At 43.1% G+C, this 22,245-nt stretch overlaps 1 protein-coding gene across 10 annotated transcripts in view; it reads left to right on the top strand.

Annotated features, from left to right (window-relative positions):
- The window catches only part of si:ch211-285f17.1 (sickle tail protein), a 231,472-nt gene that overhangs the window by 27,756 nt on the left and 181,471 nt on the right, over nucleotides 1–22,245 (top strand). Inside the window, exon 1 of one of the 10 annotated variants that reach the window (XM_061922269.1) lies at nucleotides 20,219–20,381. The exons of the other annotated variants lie outside the window; for them this stretch is intronic. The gene's annotated coding sequence lies outside the window, so the exon portion shown is untranslated. Of the gene's footprint in view, nucleotides 1–20,218; nucleotides 20,382–22,245 lie in introns of those variants that run through there. 10 annotated transcript variants of the gene reach the window in all.

Raw genomic sequence — 22,245 nt, forward strand, 5'->3', positions numbered from 1 at the left:
GTTGTGGCGTGATTACGGCGAGCGTCGCTTTTCCCGTCGGGAGAGAGTCATGAGGGATGGCGTGCTGATTGAAGCGACAGCTGACGAGCCGCCACGATTTATCCATTATTCATGGCTGATACATTCTCCGGGGTGGCGATAAATGATGCTTTTGTTAATCCACTACTGCCTTTAACATCATCATTATGCCACAGCTACGGTATGTTCAATACACTTCTTATTAGAGATGTCCGATAGTGGCTTTTTTGCCGATATCCGATATTCCAATATTGATTGATCGATTGAAACTTTTATCAGTAGATTGCACAGTACAGTACATATTCCGTACATCCATCCATTTTCTGCCGCTTATTCCCTTTCAGGGGTCGCGGAGTGCGCCGGCGCCTATCTCGGCTACAATCGGGCGGAAGGCGGTGTACACCCTGGACAAGTCACCGCCTCATCGCAGGGCCAACACAGATAGACAGACAACATGCACACTCACATTCAAAATTGACCACAAAATGGTAACACCCGAATAAGTTTTTCAACTTGTTTAAGTCGTGGTTCCAACTCTTTATTACCGATTCCGATATCAACCGATACCGATGAATCGAGCAACATGAACTGTGGCATCGCATGAAAACGAGCAGTGTCGCCGGGCTGACAAACTTGCAAAAAACAGGCTTAGATAATAGTTTTTAATAGAAACAGAGGCAGGTAGAAGTCTAAAGTCGGCATGGTAACCATTCTGCACGTGTTACAACAGCGTGGCTTCGGGAAAAAAAGAGTGCGGGTACTTTCCTGGCCCGCCTGCAGTCCAGACCTGTCTCCCATGGAAAATGTGTGGCGCATTATGAAGCGTAAAATACGACTGAAGCTCTACATAAAACAAGAAAGGGAAAGAATTCCACTTTCAAAGCTTCAACAATTAGTTTTATCAGTTCCCAAACGTTTATTGAGTGTTTTTAAAAGAAAAGGTGATGTAACACAGTGGTGAACATGCCCTTTCCCAACTACTTTGGCACGTGTTGCAGCCATGAAAGTTTTTCAACTTGTTTAAGTCGGGGTCCAACTCTTTATTACCGATTCCGATATCAACCGATGAATCGAGCAACATAAACTGTGGCATCGCATGAAAACGAGCAGTGTCGCCGGGCCGACAAACTTGCAAAAAACCGGCTTATATAATAGTTTTTAATAGAAACAGAGGCAGGTAGAAGTCTAAAGTCGGCATGGTAACCATTCTGCACGTGTTACAACAGCGTGGCTTCGTCAAAAAAAGAGTGCGGTTACTTTCCTGGCCCGCCTGCAGTCCAGACCTGTCTCCCATGGAAAATGTGTGGCGCATTATGAAGCGTAAAATACGACTAAAGCTCTACATAAAACAAGAAAGGGAAAGAATTCCACTTTCAAAGCTTCAACAATTAGTTTTATCAGTTCCCAAACGTTTATTGAGTGTTTTTAAAAGAAAAGGTGATGTAACACAGTGGTGAACATGCCCTTTCCCAAATACTTTGGCACCTGTTGCAGCCATGAAAGTTTTTCAACTTGTTTAAGTCGGGGTCCAACTCTTAATTACCGATTCCGATATCAACCGATGAATCGAGCAACATGAACTGTGGCATCGCATGAAAACGAGCAGTGTCGCCGGGCTGACAAACTTGCAAAAAACAGGCTTAGATAATAGGTTTTAATAGAAACAGAGGCAGGTAGAAGTCTAAAGTCGGCATGGTAACCATTCTGCACGTGTTACAACAGCGTGGCTTCGGAAAAAAAAGAGTGCGGGTACGTTCCTGGCCCGCCTGCAGTCCAGACCTGTCTTCCATGGAAAATGTGTGGCGGATTATGAAGCGTAAAATACGACTGAAGCTCTACATAAAACAAGAAAGGGAAGAATTCCACTTTCAAAGCTTCAACAATTAGTTTTCTCAGTTCCCAAACGTTTGAGTGTTGTTAAAAGAAAAGGTGATGTAACACAGTGGTGAACATGCCCTTTCCCAACTACTTTGGCACCTGTTGCTGCCATGAAAGTTTTTCAACTTGTTTAAGTCGGGGTCCAACTCTTTATTACCGATTCCGATATCAACCGATGAATCGAGCAACATGAACTGTGGCATCGCATGAAAACGAGCAGTGTCGCCGGGCCGACTAACTTGCAAAAAACAGGCTTAGATAATAGTTTTTAATAGAAACAGAGGCAGGTAGAAGTCTAAAGTCGGCATGGTAACTATTCTGCACGTGTTACAACAGCGTGGCTTCGTAAAAAAAAAGAGTGCGGGTACTTTCCTGGCCCGCCTGCAGTCCAGACCTGTCTCCCATGGAAAATGTGTGGCGCATTATGAAGCGTAAAATACGACTGAAGCTCTACATAAAACAAGAAAGGGAAAGAATTCCACTTTCAAAGCTTCAACAATTAGTTTCCTCAGTTCCCAAACGTTTATTGAGTGTTGTTAAAAGAAAAGGTGATGTAACACAGTGGTGAACATGCCCTTTCCCAACTACTTTGGCACCTGTTGCTGCCATGAAAGTTTTTCAACTTGTTTAAGTCGGGGTCCAACTCTTTATTACCGATTCCGATATCAACCGATGAATCGAGCAACATGAACTGTGGCATCGCATGAAAACGAGCAGTGTCGCCGGGCCGACTAACTTGCAAAAAACAGGCTTAGATAATAGTTTTTAATAGAAACAGAGGCAGGTAGAAGTCTAAAGTCGGCATGGTAACTATTCTGCACGTGTTACAACAGCGTGGCTTCGTAAAAAAAAAGAGTGCGGGTACTTTCCTGGCCCGCCTGCAGTCCAGACCTGTCTCCCATGGAAAATGTGTGGCGCATTATGAAGCGTAAAATACGACTGAAGCTCTACATAAAACAAGAAAGGGAAAGAATTCCACTTTCAAAGCTTCAACAATTAGTTTCCTCAGTTCCCAAACGTTTATTGAGTGTTGTTAAAAGAAAAGGTGATGTAACACAGTGGTGAACATGCCCTTTCCCAACTACTTTGGCACGTGTTGCAGCCATGAAATTTTAAGTTAATTATTATTTCCAAAAAATAAAATAAAGTTTGTTTTTGAACATCAAATATCATGGCTTTGTAGTGTTTTCTACTGAATATGGGTTGAAAGGGATTTGCAAATCATTGTATTCCGTTTATATTTACATCGAACACAATTTCTCAACTCATATGGAAACGGGGTTTGTACTTATGTGACTGCATGCAGTACATGTCTTTTTTTGCATCTCAAAATAGAAAAAGAAGTGAATTATATTTATATAGCGCTTTTTCTCTAGTGACTCAAAGCGCTTTACATAGTGAAACCCAATATCTAAGTGACATTCAAACCAGTGTGGGTGGCACTGGGAGCAGGTGGGTAAAGGGTCTTGCCCAAGGACACAACGGCAGTGACAAGGATGGGGGAAGCGGGAATCGAACCCGCAACCCTCAAGCTGCTGGCACGGCCACTCTACCAACCGAGCTATACCGCTTGGTTGGTGGAAAGAAAGCAAAAGTACTTAATTAATGCATATTAATTCCAAGTGTTCACGGGCCAGTCTAAATGATGTGGCCCCCCGGGCCTTGGGTTTGATTCCTGTGCTCTACTGCTTTGCCGTGTCACTCTCACCCCGCTCCACTCACGGAAAAGGTTACGTTTTTTTTGTCATATGTCTACGGTGGCTCTGTGGTTGCCGTCAGCCTCAACTTTACAGCCTCCCCCCCGTGAAAAGATTACGAGCGTGGATTTGAAGCGGAGCCAGGGCTTTGGCTGATTCGAGGCTAAATCTACGTAAAGGCAACCTGCTCTGGAGGCGAGAGGGGAAGATCTCGCCAGGGCATTGAAGTGCTCTTCGCTCCCTCCTCATCAGACCCGGACTGCGTGCCAACTAACGTGAGCCAGCCAGCAGGGGTGTGAGGGACAACTTTCCCCGTCTTTCCCATGGCTTCAAAAAAGGCCATTTGGGGTCCTGCGAAAACTGCCAAAGTCTGACTTGATTCTGCGCCCAATTTTTTTTAGCTGCCGCCGTGACGCGTTAATGAAGTAAATATAGAGCAGTCACTTTTCAGCTGACCCGAGGGGTTGTGGATCTTTCCCTGGGCAAAAAAAAATATAATAATAATATTGCACTTTTATTTTGAAGGGGGTTGTAATTTAAAAAAAACAAAAAAACACCAAGTTTGTTAGTGCAATATACTGCCATTAAAATGACTTTAACTTTAATGGGAGACCGGTTTGCACTCTTTGACTATGAAGCCACGCTGTTGTAACACGTGGCTTGGCATTGTCTTGCTGAAATAAGCAGGGGCGTCCATGGTAACGTTGCTTGGGTGGCAACAGATGTTGCTCCAAAACCAACAGTCCGAGTTCTCCGTTGTCGTATTTTAGTCTTCATAATGCACCGCAAATTTTCAAACTACTCAGTGGCCTGCTGGTTAGAGTGTCCGCCCTGAGATTGGTAGGTTGTGAGTTCAAACCCCGGCCAAATCATACCAAAGACTATAAAAATGGGACCCATTACTTCCTAGCTTGGCACTCAGCATCAAGGGTTGGAAATGGGGGTCAAACTCATCAAAATGATTCCCCGGGCGTGTCCACTGCTGCTGCCCACTGCTCCCCTCACCTCCTGGGGATTTAACAAGGGGGTGGGTCAAATGCGGAGGACAACTTTCACCACACCTAGTGTGTGTGTGGCAATCATTGGTACTTTAAGTTGAACTTTAATGGGAGACCGGTCTGGACTACAGACAGGCCGACCTATTACCCGCACTCTTTTACTTTGAAGCCACGCTGTTGTAATATGTGGCTTGGCATTTTCTTGCTGAAATAAGCAGGGGCGTCCATGGTAACGTTGCTTGGGTGGCAACATGTGTTGCTCCAAAACCAACAGTCCGAGTTCTCCGTTGTCGTATTTTAGTCTTCATAATGCGCCGCACATTTTCAACCTACTCTCTGGCCTTGTGGTTAGAGTGTCCGCACTGAGATCGGTAGGTTGTGAGTTCAAACCCCGGCCGAGTCATACCAAAGACTATAAAAATTGGACCCATTACCTCCCTGCTTGGCAATCAGCATCAAGCGTTAGAAATGGGGGTTAAAATCATCAACATGATTCCCCGGGCGTGTCCACTGCTGCTGCCCACTGCTCCCCTCACCTCCTGGGGGGTTAACAAGGGGATAGGTCAAATGCAGAGGACAAATTTCACCACACCTAGTGTGTGTGTGGCAATCATTGGTACTTTAAGTTTAACTTTAATGGGAGACCGGTCTGGACTACAGGCAGGCCGGTCTAGTACCTGCACTCTCTTACTATGAAACCACGCTGTTGTAACAAGTGGCTTGGCATTGTCTTGCTGAAATAAGCAGGGGCGTCCATGGTAACGTTGCTTAGGTGGCAACATATGTTGCTCCAAAACCAACAGTCCGAGGTCTCCGTTGTCGTATTTTAGTCTTCATAATGCGCCGCACATTTTAACTTCTCAGAGGCCTAGTGGTTAGAGCAGGGGTCACCAACCTTTTTGAAACCAAGAGCTACTTCTCTGGTACTGATTTATGCAAAAGGCTACCAGTTCGATACACACTTAAATAAATTGCCAAAAATAGCAAATTTGCTCAATTTACATTTAATAAATATATATATATATATATATATATATATATATATATATATATATATATAAAATGTGTATTTCTGTCTGTCATTCCGTCGTACATTTTTATTCCTTTTATGAAAGGTTTTTTGTTGAGAATAAATGATGAAAAAAACACTTAATTGAACGGTTTAAAAGAGAAGAAAACAGGAAAAAAAAAAATATTTAATTTTGAAACATAGTTTATCTTCAATTTCAACTGTTCAAAATTCAAAGTTCAACCGAAAAAAAGAAGAGAAAAACTAGCTCATTGGAATCTTTTTGAAAAAAATCAAAAAAAGAATTTTTGGAACATCATTAGTGGTTTTTCCTGATTAATTTTAGAATTTTGATGACATGTTTTAAATAGGTTAAAATCCAATCTTCACTTTGTTAGAATATATAACAAATTGGACCAAGCTATATTTCTAACAAAGACAAATCAATATTTCTCTTAGATTTTCCAGAATAAAAATTGTAAAAGAAATTCAAAAGACGTTGAAATAATATTTCAATTTGATTCTACAGATTTCCTAGATTTGCCAGAATATTTGTACTTTATTTTAATCATAAGTTTGAAGAAATATTTCACAAATATTCTTCATCGAAAAAACAGAAGCTAAAATGAAGAATTAAATTCAAATTTATGTATTATTCTTTACAATAAAAATTTAAAAATTACTTGAACATTGATTTAAATTGTCAGGAAAGAAGAGGAAGGAATTTAAAAAGTAAAAAGGTATATGTGTTTAAAAATCCTAAAATATTTTTTACGGTTGTATCTTTTCTCTAAAATTGTCTTTTTGAAAGTTATAGGAAGCAAAGTAAAAAAAATGTATGAATTTATTAAAACAAGTGAAGACCAAGTCTTTAAAATATTTTCTTAGATTTTCAAATTCTATTTGAGTTTTGTCTCTCTTAGAATTAAAAATGTCGAGCAAAGCGAGACCAGCTTGCTAGTAAATAAATAAAATTTAAAAAAATACAGGCTGCTGTGAAAAGACTCAAGCCGTCGTCTTGCGGGTTCCATGGACCACCAAGGAAGGACATGCCTTTTGTAGGTGTAGATTTCTTTTATTTTTCAATAAACAAAAGTCTTTTGCGTGTTGCCTTTCAGCCTCCCCGTTGTCTGGGTCTGCCTCTCGCTCTCGCTCTCTTTTGGGTTGCACTTGCTGCTGCTCGTGTTGTCGTCTCTCTCTCGTTCCTTCCTCGTATGGGTTGCTCTCGCTCCGCACCATCACTAGCTCCGGTCTCTCCTCCTTCTCCCCTTTTATACAGCGAGAGGATATACTTCAATCGTGTACAGGTGCGCGATCCACACACATGATCTTGTTTGTGGCGTCGCTCCCAGCACGCTCGCCATCTCCGCCGCCATCTTGGGCCGGGCTCCAGCGTGTCCTGCCTCTCTGTCGGACCGTCGACTCCGCCTCTCCACAGCTGCTATTTGAGCTATTTTTAGCACAGGCCAGTGGGCGACTCATCTGGTCCTTACGGGCTACCTGGTGCCTGCATGTTGTTGACCCCTGGTTTAGAGTGTCCGCCCTGAGATCGATAGGTTGTGAGTTCAAACCCCGGCCGAGCCATACCAAAGACTATAAAAATTGGACCCATTACTTCCCTGCTTGGGTTGGAATTGGGGGTTAGAATCACCAAAATGATTCCCGGGCGTGTCCACTGCTGCTGCTCACTGCTCCCCTCACCTCCCAGGGGTGAACAAGGGGATGGTTTAAATGCAGAGGAAAATTTTCACCACACATAGTGTGCGTGTGGCAATTTGACACAATAAAGCACATTTACAAGAGTGCACATTACGTCTCTGCCTCTCCGGACATGTGGAGCCCAGACTAAACAGCAAGATAAATGTTTCCTGCAATGCAACTGGCAAGAGCAGCCTGACGAGTGGCTCCACCGACCAGGCTTTCAGGGGACAATTAGTGACAAAAAAGATGACATAGTGGACAGAAAAGATAATGTCGATGCCTTTTTTATTTTCCATTAAGGCCACAACTGTGAGGATAATTCAACCTTGTTTCACATGAGGCGTTATTTTCATTGTCAGGCAATAGCGCTCAGAGTCTAGGCCTGGGCAATTATTTTGACTCGGGGGGGGGGGCAAATTTAAAGAAAAAAATGTGTCTGGGGGTGCCGGTATATCTATTTTTAGGAACTCAATTACAAAACCTCACAATAATGTATTTTTCTTAAACAAATTTGATCGAGGATGATTCTAGTTCTGCATGCACAAAACAATATAAAATACATGAGGACTGATGGAGTTGTTCTAAGTTCTGTGTGCACTCTATGACAGTGGTCCCCAACCACCGGGCCACGGCTCGATTGGCACCAGGCCGCAGAATAATTTTTTATTATTATTTATTTATTTATCCATCCATCCATTTCTTACCGCTTAAATCATTTTGGTTACCAAGCGAAATTGATTTTTATGTGCCCAACTCAAAATTGATTGGAAATTAAGCAAGCTAAAAATCACCCTTGATCCCATAAAACACATCAGACAAAACCTGGTTATTATTTTTTAATGTAGAATAATCCTTAATTCAACAATTTTGAATATAACACCACAGGATGTCAAAGTTTCTTGAAAACACAAACCAAAATGTTGAGTTTCAGTGAAAACTCAACATTAAATAAAGACCAATGTCAGATTTGCGTACCAACACAGACCAATAACTTTGTGTTACATTAACAAATATGTCAAATTGACTTGATAGAAAGCCCGGATATAAAACACCGAGAAACCGTTTTACCTTTTCTTAAATCAATCAATCAATCAATGTTTATTTATATAGCCCCAAATCACAAATGTCTCAAAGGACTGCACAAATCATTACGACTACAACATCCTCGGAAGAACCCACAAAAGGGCAAGGAAAACTCACACCCAGTGGGCAGAGAGAATTCACATCCAGTGGGACGCCAGTGACAATGCTGACTATGAGAAACCTTGGATAGGACCTCAGATGTGGGCAACCCCCCCCCCCCCCCCCCCCCTCTAAGGGACCGAAAGCAATGGATGTCGAGCGGGTCTAACGTGATACTGTGAAAGTTCAATCCATAGTGGCTCCAACACAGCCGCGAGAGTTCAGTTCAAAGCGGATGCAAAACAGCAGCGAGAGTCCCGTCCACAGGAAACCATCTCAAGCGGTGGCGGATCAGCAGCGTAGCGATGTCCCCAACCGATACACAGGCGAGCGGTCCATCCTGGGTCCCGACGAGCGGTCCATCCTGGTTCTCGACTCTGGACAGCCAGTACTTCATCCATGGTCATCGGACCGGACCCCCTCCACAAGGGAGGGGGGGACATAGGAGAAAGAAAAGAAGCGGCAGATCAACTGGTCTAAAAAGGGAGTCTATTTAAAGGCTAGAGTATACAAATGAGTTTTAAGGTGAGACTTAAATGCTTCTACTGAGGTAGCATCTCGAACTGTTACCGGGAGGGCATTCCAGAGTACTGGAGCCCGAACGGAAAACGCTCTATAGCCCGCAGACTTTTTTTGGGCTCTAGGAATTACTAATAAGCCGGAGTCTTTTGAACGCAGATTTCCTGCCGGGACATATGGTACAATACAATCGGCAAGATAGGCTGGAGCTAGACCGTGTAGTATTTTATACGTAATTAAATAACTCGAGGAAAACTTTACGAGAAATGGTTCTCCAAAATAGCTTAAAGTGGTGTAAAATTAACACTCAGCCCCGCAAAGGAAACTGCAAAAACACATTTGAGTCCTGCACAAGTGTGCTAATGCAGCCATTAGCCTCAATGTACTAGAGTTAAAGGGGAACATTATCACAATTTCAAAAGGGTTAAAAACAATAAAAATCAGTTCCCAGTGGCTTGTTGTATTTTTTGAATTTTTTTTCAAAATTTTACCGTTCCCCGAATATCCCTAAATAAAGCTTTAAAGTGCTTGATTTTCGCTATTTGCGATGCGACTGTCCATTTCCCTGTGACGTCATACAGTGCTGCCAATGTAAGCAAACAGGGGCGAATACCACAGCAAGATATAGCTACATTAGCTCGGATTCAGACTCGGATTTCAGCGGTTTAAGCGATTCAACAGATTACGCATGTATTGAAACGGATGGGTGGAGTATGAAATTATTGAAGAAGAAACTGAAGCTATTGACGCTATTCATAGCCATAGCATGGCCAAATAGCTGCGTTAGCATGGCCAAATAGCTGCGTTAGCATCGCCGGTAAAATGTGCGGACCAAACGATCAGGACTTTGGCATCTCGTGACACTGGAGCAACTTAAATCCTTCGATTGGTAAGTGTTTTTTTCGCATTAAATGTGGGTGGAAGGAAACGTAATATAGTTGCAAATGCATCTGCAGGTTATCCGTACATATCTGTGCCATGTTTGCTTTAGCACCGCCGGTAAATAGCATGTTAGCATCAATCAGCATAGCATGTTAGCATCGATTAGCTGGCAGTCAACATCAACAAAACTCACCTTTGTGAATTCATTGACTTTATAGTTGCAAATGCATCTGCAGGTTATCTATATATCTCTGTGCCATGTCTGCTTTAGCAACGCCGGTAAATAGCATTTTAGCGTCAATTAGCGTAGCATGTTAGCATCGATTAGCTACCAAATATGTCTGATTAGCACATAAGTCAACATCAACAAAACTCACCTTTAGAGTTCGGAAATCGGTTAAAAAAATATATGGTCCTTTTTCTGCACCATCAAGGTATATATTGACGCTTACATAGGTCTGGTGATAATGTTCCCTTTTAAAGAAAAGAAAACAACATGGATCAAATTGGCAACAAACAAAAATAAATAAGAAAAACTTAACATTCACAGATCAGAAATCTGATATTAATGGGATGCTAGCAGCAAATATCCTTTGAATGTAAGCAAGTAAAAACAAAACATGAGAACAGTACTAGTTATTCAAAAAATACAAATCAAAATTCCAAAGTCTTGAATCGAACTTAATGCATTTATCCAGGGTGGAGTGATGAAACGGAGGAGAGAAATGGATGCGAGAAGTGTGCAGGATAGTCACACTCAGAGATAAAATTGTTGCGATCCGTGACTCGGATCTTCACATGTTATTGTTTGTTTTTCCATCTTTGTTCTCATTCTCCGTTTGATCCGTTTATTTCCCGTTTAGTCCATCACCGTGGTTACTTATTAGTTTCAGCTGTTACTCCCGGTTCCTGCACACCTGTTCTGTTAATCACCTTCCCTTTATAAGCCTTCCTCTTTTCATTCTTCTGCCTGGGACTCTAGTTTGTTTTCACACAACGGTACGTCTGCTTTGCACTTTTGCTTACATGCAATTCCTGTAGTATTCTCGCGAGCTCTCATGCTGCGCAATTATATTCATTCTTAGCTCTCATGCTAAATATTTTGTTTTCCCCTTTGTGTGCCTATGTGCCAGTTTAGTTTACTATTTGTTTATCCTAGCTTTCATGCTAGCGTCTTTTGTTTGCCTTTTCTTAGCTCCGGTATTTTTATTTTCTAGCACCTTTTGTTATTCGAATAAATAGTTAAAGCTTACCTTTGCTGTGTTCAATTTCGACGCATCCTCGAGGGAATCGAACCCGGCACCACGATGCCGAACAGACGTAACAAAAATGGGAAGGTAACGTTAGGTCCAATTCTCAAGTTCAAAATGTTGTAGGTCATGGATTGTCTTTAAATGGGGTGAAAATGAAGGCAAAAAAATACAACCAAAAATAAAGATCCGATGATGAACTTTGTCAAGTGTTCACCTCTCATGTAAACAACTTCATTTTCAGCTTCTGTATCTTTGTGTTCAGTTTGTGCCCATCCAGGTTCATTAAGATCTTCTGGAAAAACTCAAATGTGTACTTGAGGTTGTCTGGAACGCTTAGATCATGGGTGTCAAACTCTGGCCCGCGGGCCAAATTTGGCCCTCCGTGTAATTTAATTTGGCCCTTGAGGCAATATCAAATTAACATTAGAGCTGGCCCGCCAGTATTATAACACCGCATTCACCGCTGATACTCATACTTACCAACCCTCCCGACTTTCCCGGGAGACTCCCGAATTTAAGTGCCCTTGCCGAAAATCACCCGGGGCAAACATTCTCCCGAATTTTTCTCGATTTCCACCCAAACAACATCATTGGGGACGTGCCTTAAAGGCACTGCATTCAACTTCTTCTACGACCTGTCGTCCCGTCCGCTTTTTCTCCGTACAAACATTGTGTCGGCCCAGTCACATACTATATGCGGACTTTACATACAAACAAGTGAATGCAAGGCATACTTGGTCAACCGCCTTACAGGTCACACTGAGGGTGGCTGTATAAACAACTTTAACACTGTTACAAATGTCCGCCACACTGTGAACCCACACCAAACAAGAATGACAACCACATTTAGGGAGAACATCCGCACCGTAACCCAACATAAACACGACAGAACAAATACCCAGAACCTCATGCAGCACTAACAATTTTTGAAAATCGATTGTGCACGTCACTATAAAGTTATAAAAGCCATGCTCGCTCAATATTCAATGCAAAACTTTTTGGGTCCCTATTAAAAGGTTAATTTGTTCAACCTTGGCCCGCGGCTTTGTTCAGTTTTAAAATTTTGGCCCACTCTGTATTTGAGTTTGACACCCCTGGCATTAAACAATGTAACAAGGTTTTCCAAGATAAATCAACTCAAGTTATGGGGAAAAAAAAAGTGCCATGTTGCTTGGAATTTGGTACGTGCTCTCCCTGAGAGAGCATGCGGATGTGGGCTTGGGTTGGGGGGGGAGCAGGGGATGTATTTTGTAGCCTCCCGGGTATTTGTTCTATTGTGGTTATGTTGTGTTACGGTGCGGATGTTCTCCCGAAATGTGTTTGTCAGTCTTGTTTGGTGTGGGTTAACAGTGATGCGCATATTTGTAACAGTGTTAATGTTGTTCATAGGGCCACCCTCAGTGTGACCTGTATGGCTGTTGACCAAGTATGTCTTGCATTCTCTTATAATATACAATATTACATTTTAAAGCAATTATCAGCCGATAATATCGGCAGTTTGATATTATCGGACATCCCTGTTAAAAATGATTGTTTTAATAGCTTTTAAATAACTTTTAAGAACCTGGTCTAAAAATGACACAGTTTTGGGAGGTTTGTAGCGGCGGGATCAGTAAAAACCAGTGCTCTGAGTATCTGGAGGTTGTTCACCTGGTGCAATGACGGAGGTGTTGACAACGCCAACAAAAGCTCAGTGTGCTGCTGTCAACCCGCCCCCTGGCACCCGTCACCTCTCACCTCCTCACTCTGCACCCCCAACATCTCGCCGCCACACCCCCTCTTTGCTAAAAAAAGAGCAAGTCTAGATGGTGGCCAATTACCACCAGGGCTGTTGGGGTATCGGTGGAAGGATGGTGTTAAAGGGTACTATGTGTCTGAAGACCGGGGGCCACTATAGCTTGTAGGAATAAATTAGGGAATAAGCGGTAGAAAATGGATGGATGGATATATATATATATATATATATATATATTTATAAAATTATTAATTAGTTGCCCACATTATTAATATTATTAATATAATGTGGGCCCACATCTGAGGTCCTCTCCGAGGTTTCTCATAGTCAGCATTGTCACTGGCGTCCCACTGGATGTGAATTCTCCCTGCCCACTGGGTGTGAGTTTTCCTTGCCCTTTTGTGGGTTCTTCCGAGGATGTTGTAGTCGTTATGATTTGTGCAGTCCTTTGAGACATTTGTGATTTGGGGCTATATAAATAAACATTGATTGATTGATTGATTGATATATATATATATATATATATATATATATCCTCCTCTAGGGGAGACCGGATGCAACGCACGTCGAGTGGGTCTAACATAATATTGTGAAAGTCCAGTCCATAGTGGATCTAACATAATAGTGAGAGTTCAGGCCATAGTGGATCTAACATAATAGTGAGAGTCCAGTCCATAGTGGATCTAACATAATATTGTGAGAGTCCAGTTCATAGTGGATCTTACATAGTATTATGAGAGTCCAGTCCATAGTGGATCCAACATAGTATTGTGAGAGTCCAGTCCATAGTGGATCCAACATAGTATTGTGAGAGTCCAGTCCATAGTGGATCTAACATAATGGTGAGAGTCCAGTCCATAGTGGATCTAACATAATAGTGAGAGTCCAGTCCATAGTGGATCTTACATAGTATTGTGAGAGTCCAGTCCATAGTGGATCTTACATAGTATTGTGAGAGTCCAGTCCATAGTGGATCTTACATAATAGTGAGAGTCTCGTCCATAGTGGATCCAACATAATAGTAAGAGTCCAGTCCATAGTGGATCTAACATAATAGTAAGAGTCCAGTCCTTAGTGAATCCAACATAATAGTGAGAGTCCAGTCCATAGTGGATCTTACATAGTATTGTGAGAGTCCAGTCCATAGTGGATCTAACGTAATTGTGTGAGTCCAGTCCATAGTGGATCTAACATAATAGTGTGAAAGTCCAGTCCATAATGTATCTGACATAATTTTGTGAAAATCCAGTCCATAGTGGATCTAACATAATAGTGAGAGTCTCGTCCATAGTGGAACCAACATAATAGTAAGAGTCCAGTCCATAGTGGATCCAACATAATAGTGAGAGTCCAGTCCATAGTGGGTCTAACATAATAGTGAGAGTCAAGTCCATAATGGATTTAACATAATAGTGTGAGTCCAGTCCATAGTGGATTTAACATAATAGTGTGAAAGTCCAGTCCATAGTGGATCTAACATTATAGTGAGAGTCCAGTCCATAGTGGATCTAACATAATAGTGAGAGTCCAGTCCATAGTGAATCTAACAAAATAGTGAGAGTCCAGTCCATAGTGGATCTACCATAATAGTGTGAGTCCAGTCCATACTGGATCTAACATAATAGTGAGTCCAGTCCATAGTGGATCTAACATAATAGTGAGAGTCCAGTCCATAGTGGGGCCAGCAGGAGACCATCCCGAGCGGAGACAGGTCAGCAGCACAGAGATGTCCCCAACCGGTGCAGAGGCGAGCGGTCCACCCCGGGTCCCGACTCTGGACAGCCTCCACTTCATCCATGACTTAAATTCTTCTACTGAGTTAGCATCTCTAGCTGTTACCGGGAGGGCATTCCAGAGTACTGGAGCCCCAATAGCCCGCAGACTTTTTTTGGGCTTTGGGAATCACTAGTAAGCCGTAGTTCTTTGAACGCAGATTTCTTGCCGGGACATATGGACATAGGATGGAGATAGACCGTGTAGTATTTTATACGTAAGTCAGTGTTTCCCACAGGTCAGGCATCTATTTGTGGAGGTGTGGTCGGGCGGGAGGAGAGGGAGGTTTGGGGGATGGGAGTTGGGGGGGGGGCAGCGGCGGCGATGACCAAGAAGAACGCGGAGTTGGAATATAATTACAACACTTTATGTACATTTTTATATACATATTTATATAATATGTACATATTTATATAATATGTACATATTTATATAATATGTAACTACAAGCTCCATTCACAGACAGAGTCCCATTGCTTTTATGAGCGAGTCAAAAGCCGGAATTTTATTATTATTATTATTATTATTTTTAATTTGTGGCGGCCGTAATTCTTTCGTGGCGGGCCGCCACAAATAAATGAATGTGTGGGAAACCCTGCGTAAGTAGTAAAACCTTAAAGTCACATCTTAAGTGCACAGGAAGCCAGTGCTGGTGAGCCAGTATAGTTATATATGTAGGTATATATGTATATATAGGTATATACAGTATAGGCGTAACATGATCAAACTTTCTTGTTCTTGTCAAAACTCTCTCAGCCATATTTTATACCAACTGTAATCTTTTAATGCTGGACATAAGGAAACCCGAAAATAATACGTTACAGCAGGGGTCGGGAACCTTTTTGGCTGAGAGAGCCATGAAAGCCAAATATTTCAAAATGGATTTCCGTGAGAGCCATATCATATTTTTTTAACACTGAATACAACTAAATGCGTGCATTTTTAAGTAAGACCAACATTTTTAGAGTATAATAAGTCTCTTATTCTTTTTAATAACATTGTTATTCTGAAGCTAACCAATAATAAATAAAATGTCATGTCTGTTGACCATGTTTTTGTTTGGCCATGTGCTGTTTGTCCTTTGGACTCTTTAATTTCCTGTTTTTTTCCACTCCCTTGTCTGGTTTCCTTGGTTACTCATTTTGTCCACCTGTCTCTGGTGGACAAAATGCCCGCTCACCTGCTTCCCGAGCACTAATCAGAGACAGTATTTAAGCTCGTCTTTGCCAGTCAGTCGCCCTGGCGTCAATGTGATCTTTTCTTGCTCTGTGCTGACTTGTTTCATGCCTTGCCATAGTTTCATGCTTCATGCCATGCCAAGTAAGTTTTGTTTGATTTATGTTCTTAGTCTGTTTATGCATTAGCTTTTTTCTTTAGCCCAAGTTTTGCCTCCGCTGTGAGCGATTTTTGTTTGTATATTTTTTTAGTTAAAATTAAATCATGTTTGTACCTAAATGCCATGTCCCGAGTAGTCCGTCTGCCTTCCTGTGGGAACGACCCCGCAGCAAACAAAATACGGAAAATAACAACATCCATAGAAGCGACACCGTCGATGAGTCGGAACAAAGCCGAGTAGTTGCCAACAGTTCCTGTTACATTTATGCCGTCGCCTCTTTTATTTTTGCCATGTTGCTCATCACACAGCCCTAGGCGGATTCCAGTCTTCTTAGGTGTTCCCTTCAGATTCTATTTAATTTCCTCCTGGTCTAAGTATAGCAGGAGGTGCCTTAACCTCAGGGAAGCTTTTGGGGGGCAAATTCTGCCTTCATGCCAACAAAATCCTTCCACGTGCTAATAAAGACAATCTTTGTCCTATGAATATTCCAAAAACTTAGTGCATCAAAATAGTAGTCCAGTAAACCAAGGGTGTCAAACTCCAGGCTTGGGGTTCAGATCTGGCCCACCAAATTATCTTATATGGCCCGCGATATCCTGGATATACAAACCCCGTTTCCATATGAGTTGGGAAATTGTGTTAGATGTAAATATAAACGGAATACAATGATTTGCAAATCCTTTTCAACCCATATTCAGTTGAATGCACTACAAAGACAACATATTTGATGTTCAAACTCTTAAACTTTAATTTTTTTTCGCAAATAATAATTAACTTAGAATTTCATGGCTGCAACACGTGCCAAAGTAGTTGGGAAAGGGCATGTTCACCACTGTGTTACATCACCTTTTCTTTTAACAACACTCAATAAACGTTTGGGAACTGAAGAAACTAATTGTTGAAGCTTTGAAAGTGGAATTCTTTCCCATTTTTGTTTTATGTAGAGCTTCAGTCGTTCAACAGTCCGGGGTCTCCGCTGTCGTATTTTACGCTTCATAATGCGCCACATATTTTTGATGTGAGACACGTCTGGACTGCAGGCGGGCCAGGAAAGTACCCGCACTCTTTTTTTAAGAAGTCACGCTGTTGTAACACGTGCTGAATGTGGCTTGGCATTGTCTGGCTGAAATAAGCAGGGGCGTCCATGAAAAAGACGGCGCTTAGATGGCAGCATATGTTGTTCCAAAACCTGTATGTACCTTTCAGCATTAATGGTGCCTTCACAGGTGTGAAACTCACCCATGCCTTGGGCACTAATGCACCCCCATACCTTTACAGATGCTGGCTTTTGAACTTTGCGTCGTTAACAGTCTAGATGGTTCGCTTCCCCTTTGGTCCGGATGACACGATGTCGAATATTTCCAAAAACAATTTGAAATGTGGACTCGTCAGACCACAGAACACTTTTCCACTTTGCATCAGTCCATCTTAGATGATCTCGGGCCCAGAGAAGCTGTCGGCGTTTCTGGATGTTGTTGATAAATGGCTTTCGCTTTGCATAGTAGAGCTTTAATTTTCACTTACTTGTATTTAGTGACAGTGGTTTCCTGAAATGTTCCTGAGCCCATGTGGTGGGATGTGGGATGTTCCAAATAAGTGTTTGATGAGCATTCCTCAACTTTATCAGTATTTATTGCCACCGTTCCCAACTTCTTTGTCCCATGTTGCTGGCATCAAATTTTAAAGTTAATGATTATTTGAAAAAAAAAAAAAAAAAAAAAAGTTTATCAGGTTGAACATTAAATATGTTGTCTTTGTAGCATATTCAACTGAATATGGGTTGAAAATGATTTGCAAATCATTGTATTCCGTTTATATTTACATCTAACACAATTTCCCAACTCATATGGAAACGGGGTTTGTATACTATGCATCATTTTACTACTTTATCTTGTATTACTAAATATATTCCTTCTTTCTGTTTTGACATACAAATATAAATGTACTGCATAAATTGCATACATTTTAAACTTTATGGCAGTCGCTTCCTAGCAGTTCCGCTGAAGACTTTTCAGTCACGTCCGTATCCTCACTCCCTCTCTGCTCCCGGCCGCTTACTGTCAAAGACATCAGATGATTACATTAACATGTACCACCTGTGAAATCTAATCACCTGCCAGCTGTGTCCCGCCGTCAGCACATGCCCCGCCCCTGCCCGATGGCGCTCGTCCTCAGTACCATGGGACAGCGGCGGTGACTTTTCCTCCTGCAGTTAGCGCTGGCTACACCTCCCCCCACACTGCACTTTCTTGGGAATTATGCATTTTATTCTCAACCATTATGAAAGACAAGACGACGGATGTATGTACATTTTTAAAGCATTCTAACTCATAAATACACGTAAATAAAAGTCTGGGAAATCCTCTATTTCGCCCATAAAACCCAATAAATACCCATCCAAATAGCACCAACAATACTAGATTTACATGTTGTGACTTGAATACTAATCAAGTACTCGTAATATTACTATTACAAGCGCTAAACTATTTAAAGCGGCGCCGTGATCGGAAGCTTGTGTGCCAATGTTGACATGATCGACGGCTAAGCTGCTTCCTGGCTTCCTTGCTCATGGAAGTTTATTGTAGATCATAAATTATACCTCTCAGCTGGATATTAGAAGAATGAGGATGTATTGTCAACATTGACACCCAGGAACTAAAATAAAACAAACAACAAATGCAGAAAAACACATCTTTACAATGGAGTTCAGGGTGCGCATCATGCTGTCCACCAATTGTGAGCGCTGCATGGAACTAACGACAAAAAATGATGGTCATGTTGACTTAAGTCTTGCATTTTACCGTTTTGTTATTTCATCCATTGAGTGGATAATTTACAATGAAAGAATGTATTGTGCATCGTTACTGCATCAGTCTTCTGCCAGCTGCTTGCTTGCATCTGCGCTGATTGGAGTAGCGGCAGCCAATCTCGAGGGTGATTAAAGTCAGTGTTTCGAAAAATAGATATACCGGCCCCCAGACACTTTTTTTTTCTCTAAATGTAGCCCCCCCCTCCGAGTCAAAATAACTGTCTAAGCCTGCCCTGAAACGGGATAGAAAGTGTTCACAGAGATTTTTGCACGCCAAGTGTTTATTAAGCTGCTGTGCAACAATTTTTTTGAGGATTTTCAAAATAAAGGTGGGTAGTTTGGTGGTATTATTAGCATTAGTTGACAAAGCCTGCTCGGGTGAGGGGCAAAACGTCTTTGTAGAGAGGCGGAGCCGGCGAATGAGCAGCGGGGCAGGACATGCTGGAGCCCTGCCCAAGATGGCGGCAAGGTAGCGGAGCGGAGAGGCGGGGCGTGCTGGGAGCGACGCTGCAATTTGATTCAGGTGCGTGGATCGCACGACGGCACACGATTGACTTATCTCCTCACACTGTATAAAAGGGGAGAAGGAGGAGAGATCGGGGCAGAAGGAGTTGGAGAGTCCGCAGCAGTGGCTGGAGAGCAACAGGAAGAGAAACGCAAGAGACGAGGAGCGAGACATGGAAAGCGAAAGGCGATGGCGCAAGAAACTGACGAGAGTCAAACCTGCTAGATCATGTCCTTCCTGAGTGCTCCATTGAACCCGAGCGGCGACAGGGAAAGTCGTCCACATTTTGCCCCCAACCTGGCTGGACCACCGGAGGCGGGGGAGGACGATCCCCTGTGGGCTCTCGTGGGCACTCTCACGCAGCTGGCATCAAGCAGCCAACAAAATTGCCGACTCCTGTAGATGCTGGCGGACAAGGTGGGGCGAGGCGGCGGAGGCGAGTGCCCCCCACCAGTTTCTTGCGCCGACGCCGCTCGCCCCTCGTCTCTCGCGTCTCTCTTCCTGTTGCTCTCCAGCCACTGCTGCCGACTCGCCAACTCCTTCTGCCCCGATCTCTCCTCCTTCTCCCCTTTTATACAGTGTGAGGAGATATGTCAATCGTGTACTGGTGCGCGATCCACACACCAGAATCAGATTGCACGCCCCGCCTCTCCGCTCCGCCGCATTCACCGCCTCCTTGCCGCCATCTTGGGCAGGGCTCCAGTTGCGATCGATTGAACGCCCTGGGAATGCAAAGACCCGATGAAGGAGAACGTTCCGTGGAGATTCTGATTGGGAATGTGCACACACGCTTCAGCTTTCCCCAACAATGGCTGAGCGAGAAGGATCAAGAGGGAAGGGGGCGGGGGGTCTCAGTGTGTCGGATGACCTGATTGGAGGACAAACAGCGGCCCAGGAAGTGCTGAAGTAAAAGCTGAGAGAGAGAGAGAGGGAGAGAGTAGAGAGTGAGAGTCAGGGAAAGAGGGAGTGGGAGTTGAGAAAGTACACGGTTCTGCCGGAGCTGAAAAATATTTTTTTCTTATCCCCGTCGTCAAGTTCCTGTCACCACTTTTTGCTCGACCTGCTTTTTAATCCCAGGAAGCAGAGGTAAGAGGCTGCCTCTCTGCTACATTAGGGCTTCAAGTTTTTCATCTTTCGGGGCTGAAAGTTGTGCAGACTTCCAGTTTCTTTTTTAGTTTTTTTGGGGGGTGTCACTTGAAACAGCATCCTCTTTAGAGTCGTGTGTGCTCGCTGGCTTCCACCCGCCTCTCAAAGCTTGTTTTGCAGAGCGGCTGTTTGGCTCCGAGCTGAACTGCAGCCAAGCATTTAGTGAGCACTGGTTTAATGTGTGCGGGGCTGGGTCTAATTAAGCTGAAGGGGGGTTGTGAGGGTGCGGGGGGGGGGGGGGGGGTGTCCTTTCCTTCCTTTCCTGCGTTTATCGTCTTATTTGACGCATAGTCATCACCCGGCCTGTCCTCTAGCGGGGTCTGGCCAGTTCGTTTAGGTGATCAAAGGGATGACAACATTGCAATCAGTTATTCTGCAATCTCCAAGACGTGAAGCCGTAAAGGGGGACTGCACTTTTTTGGGTTGGAATTTTACCTATCTTTCACAATCATTATGAGAGACAGGAACACATTATCGCAATTTCTGAAGGGTTAAAACCAATCAATCAATCAATCAATGTTTATTTATATAGCCCTAAATCACAAATGTCTCAAAGGACTGCACAAACCATTACGACTACGACATCCTCGGAAGAACCCACAAAAGGGCAAGGAAAACTCACACCCAGTGGGCAGGGAGAATTCACATCCAGTGGGACGCCAGTGACAATGCTGACTATGAGAAACCTTGGAGAGGACCTCAGATGTGGGCAACCCCCCCCCCCCCCCCCCCCCCTCTAGGGGACCGAAAGCAATGGATGTCGAGCGGGTCTAACATGATACTGTGAAAGTTCAATCCATAGTGGCTCCAACACAGCCGCGAGAGTTCAGTTCAAAGCGGATCCAAGACAGCAGCGAGAGTCCCGTCCACAGGAAACCATCCCAAGCGGAGGCGGATCAGCAGCGTAGAGATGTCCCCAACCGATACACAGGCGAGCGGTCCATCCTTGGTCTCGACTCTGGACAGCCAGTACTTCATCCGTGGTCATCGGACCGGACCCCCTCCACAAGGGAGGGGGGGGGGACATAGGAGAAAAAAGAAAAGAAGCGGCACATCAACTGGTCTGAAAAGGAGGTCTATTTAAAGGCTAGAGTATACAGATGAGTTTTAAGGTGAGACTTAAATGCTTCTACTGAGGTAGCATCTCGAACTGTTACCGGGAGGGCATTCCAGAGTACTGGAGCCCGAACGGAAAACGCTCTATAGCCCGCAGACTTTTTTTGGGCTTTAGGAATCACTGATAAGCCATAGTCTTTTGAACGCAGATTTCTTGCCGGGACATATGGTACAATACAATCGGCAAGATAGGATGGAGCTAGACCGTGTAGTATTTTATACGTAAGTAGTAAAACCTTAAAGTCACATCTTAAGTGCACAGGAAGCCAGTACAGGCGTAATATGATCAAACTTTCTTGTTCTTGTCAAAAGTCTAGCAGCCGCATTTTGTACCAACTGTAATCTTTTAATGCTAGACATGGGGAGACCCGAAAATAATACGTTACAGTAATCGAGACGAGACGTAACAAACGCATGGATAATGATCTCAGCGTCTTTAGTGGACAAAATGGAGCGAATTTTAGCGATATTACGGAGATGAAAGAAGGCCGTTTTAGTAACGCTTTTAATGTGTGACTCAAGGGAGAGAGTTGGGTCGAAGATAATACCCAGATTCTTTACCGAGTCACCTTGTTTTATTATTTGGTTGTCAAATGTTAAAGTTGTATTTTTAAATATAAATCCAGTTCCCAGTGGCTTATTTTATTTTCCGAAGTTTTTCTCAAAATTTTACCCATCACGCAATATC

Source organism: Nerophis ophidion, linkage group LG15 (assembly GCF_033978795.1).
Source record: "Nerophis ophidion isolate RoL-2023_Sa linkage group LG15, RoL_Noph_v1.0, whole genome shotgun sequence".
Lineage (NCBI taxonomy): Eukaryota > Metazoa > Chordata > Actinopteri > Syngnathiformes > Syngnathidae > Nerophis > Nerophis ophidion.